The sequence below is a fragment of the Drosophila innubila genome, assembly GCF_004354385.1.
Source record: "Drosophila innubila isolate TH190305 chromosome 3R unlocalized genomic scaffold, UK_Dinn_1.0 2_E_3R, whole genome shotgun sequence".
Classification (NCBI taxonomy): Eukaryota; Metazoa; Arthropoda; class Insecta; order Diptera; family Drosophilidae; genus Drosophila; species Drosophila innubila.
In genome coordinates, this window is record NW_022995380.1 from 27,107,606 (window position 1) to 27,110,993 (window position 3,388).

The following is a 3,388-nucleotide window of genomic DNA, read 5'->3' on the forward strand; positions in this document are numbered from 1 at the left end:
AAATTTTACATCTCACTATAGTGACAACATGCCGTCATTATGGTCATCACAAACTTAAAATATTTTGGTCAGGTTTTAATTTAGTTGTTGCCGCATCAAACGAAATAATTTCACCCGCTCTGTATATAGTAAATTATGTATTTTAATAATAAATGAGGACGATAACATTTCAATTGTTTGCCAGCGTTCAATTGATCGCGATCTATTTTCAAATTTACACATGAAATATTAAAGCGATTTGCAACTGAGGAAATAACAAACGGAAAAGCTCTATATGAAATACACAGATACTTACATATGTATGCGTATGTGTGTATGTGGTAATTACTTGATTTATCGTATTCAATAATGTGAGCGACGTCATAAATCGAGCTCCTGTGCCGTTGGCCAAATTATATGGGCGCGTTGCACTTAATCAGGTTTCATAAACAGAGCTGGCATTTTAGTTGAAACTAAAACATTTATGGTCAATAAAGTGACTACAGTATGCTGTGCTTTAATATGTTTATACCCGTTACTTAAAATATAAGTAAAAGGGTATATTGTGTTCGTTGGAATGTATGTAACAGGAAGAAGGAGGCATCTCCGACCCCATAAAGTAAAGTCAACAGCCATGTATGTTTGTCCGTCTGTCCGTCCGTCTGTCCGTCCGTCCGTCCCTGTGAGCGCCTATATCTCAGAGACTATAAAATATAGAGATAGTAAACTTTCACCCACATTCTCAAAATGCGTTGGAGCAGGTCAAGTTTGTTGTACATTTTTGACACGCCCCGCAAGTCACACTTTTTAAGATAATACACATTTTTTGCTAAATAACGTTATCTATTAATATTATCTATAATCTCACTTGACCGCAGCAAAATCGGACAAGTAGAACGGGAGTAATAGCTAGCCAAAGTTATTATTTGAATACAATCGCCTAAAAGTATACAGTAATTTTTATTTTGTAGTAATTTCTTTTAAAGTAACGGGTATTCTATGGTCTGGATCTCGACTATAGCCTTGTGCAAGTGTGCATATTGCGTATACGACATGGCGTCGAGACGGAACTGTCAAGTCAGCGGCAAAAGGACGCGATTCTGTCTATCAAGTAGCTCATCTATCAATTCAGATAGGCCTCGGCAAAGACACCACAACGAAGCGAAGTCGTTAGACACTGCAGTCAGAAAGTCAGACAGACAGACAGACAGACAGACAGACAGACAGACAGTCAGAAATATGGAGAGATAGGCTGTCGCATGACAATCAACGCATTGAACTGCCTTAGCCACGTTTGGTATCTTAATGAAGTATCGATTTCTCGATTTCTCGCATTCTCGATTTCCTTTCTTGTGCATTGTGGCGAAATTCCTGAGAGTCATGTAAATCACTTATTACATTCGTTTCGATTCGATTTCTTTTTGTCGCAAACGCTTTTTTTTTTTGTTTGGCGATTCCTTGCAAATCTGTGAACTTAATCTGAAATTAGTTTTAAGCTCGTAACGAATTTTACTAACCAAATTGTCATAATGGCAAATAACAACGGAAATAATGACGCAACAGAAAATGAAATCAGGCAATGAAGCAATCTAAACGCATCTAAGTGTGTGATGCTCATATCTAACGACTAACCAAACGACTGTCCCCCTTTATGTGTGCGTTCTCGTGTGCGGTGGCGTATACGTGATGACTTTGCAAATAGCATTGAGGGCAATCATATTGAAAGCTGAGCGCATAAAAGTGTTTGCTGTGTATCTGCTTGTGATATGCGTTATTTGTTGTATTCGTATATGTATTTGTATCTGTATTGGATGACCATAAGGAATTCGAATTCGAATACTGCGAAGAACTTCGCTCTGATAACACAAATGTAATTTCGGTAATTTGTTTCCTGCTAATGCTCATCCGGATATGATTTCGTTTTGGTAATTGAATTGAGCCTTTGACTTTTTCATGCTGATGCTGGTGAAAGTGTCGAGCGAACGTGTGTGCTTAAAGGATTGCTCTATCCTGATTTGCTAATAAAAGCTAAAATTAAGCTTTATTCTTTCGCACTTAAAATATATATGCATGCTTTAGCACTGCTCTACAGTTTGTCTGGCACTTAAACAAATGAAGCTGTCGCCGTCGCGTTATTTATTAGCGCTGCAGTTGAACATTTTCAGCCTCAAATGCTTTTTTATTAATTTGTCTTGTGGCGAATGCACAAACACACACACACACACACTCACACACATACAAACACATTCACTCGGAGATGTGCAAAAAGTTGTGGTTGGTGGAAGGGGGCTGGGCTGCGGGGGGTTGGGGGGTGTGCTATGGCAGTCAACAACCGCGACAATCAGCTCTTATTCATTGGCTGCAATCTGACTCTGAAGCCTGAGTTTAAAGCAGGAGGGAACTGCAGCTACACTTATTTGTCTGGCCAGGACTGACTGGCTTTCTCTCTCTCTCTCTCTGTCGCTCTCTTTCTGTTTCACTCCATCTTTTAGTAAATTTGCCTCTTTATCGTATGTTTAAGTCAGCGCTCATGCAAAATTTTTAAGTGCTTTGTAGAAAGTTTCGCAGTGGCATTAAAATGACGTCGCTTTGTTTAAAAAGGTTCTGCCTGCTGAGCAGTCGAATGTGGGCGTGGCACAGAGAACACACACACACACTCACACACTCACACACACAATGCTAATTCGCAGCGGGTGACAAAGTAAATTATGATATTCGTTTCCCGACTAACAGACTGCGTGCACTTCCTGCTTCATTTTTTTTATTTTTTTTGCCTGGCCAACAGTTGGAGTGTCGGCATTTCCATTTGGCCCGGTCGGCGGCTGCGACGCGTGATTTGTTGCGCAGCGCATGTCGCGCACTCCATGCCCAGCTTCCCCTTGTGACCCCCATAGTCCAAGCCAGCCAAGCGGATGAGCACTTGGAAGTTTTTGGCGTATCTGTTTTTGAGCTTCTTAATGGAAAGTTTTGGGCGAAATTTACGATATGCCGAGATCCGCCAGTCGCCAACCGGCGTCATGTGAAGATAAGTAACTGTAAAGGTGGGGCAGACCATGGGTGGATTGGTTTTGGCTTTAAGTGAATTAGTTTTGCAACGGATGAGTTGAAGTTGAAGCTGTAGCTGAAGTCGCTGTTGTCGTTGTGCCGAGCAACAATCTTGCCCCATCAACGAGTTGTCACATCGTTTACAATTTTAATGCCACTTTGATGTTAGTTCTTGCCACGGGGTGCCACAGTACCAATCACAGTCGCTTGGCGAACCCTGATGACAGCACGCTGGACTCCGAGTAAATTAACAAGCAACTTAACTACAACAAACATGCAACAGTTCTTCAGCTTGCCGTGTCTTTGCCCTCGACCAACTGGAAATCTACTGCCTGACCAAACAAAAGGTCCGCAAAATTTCGTG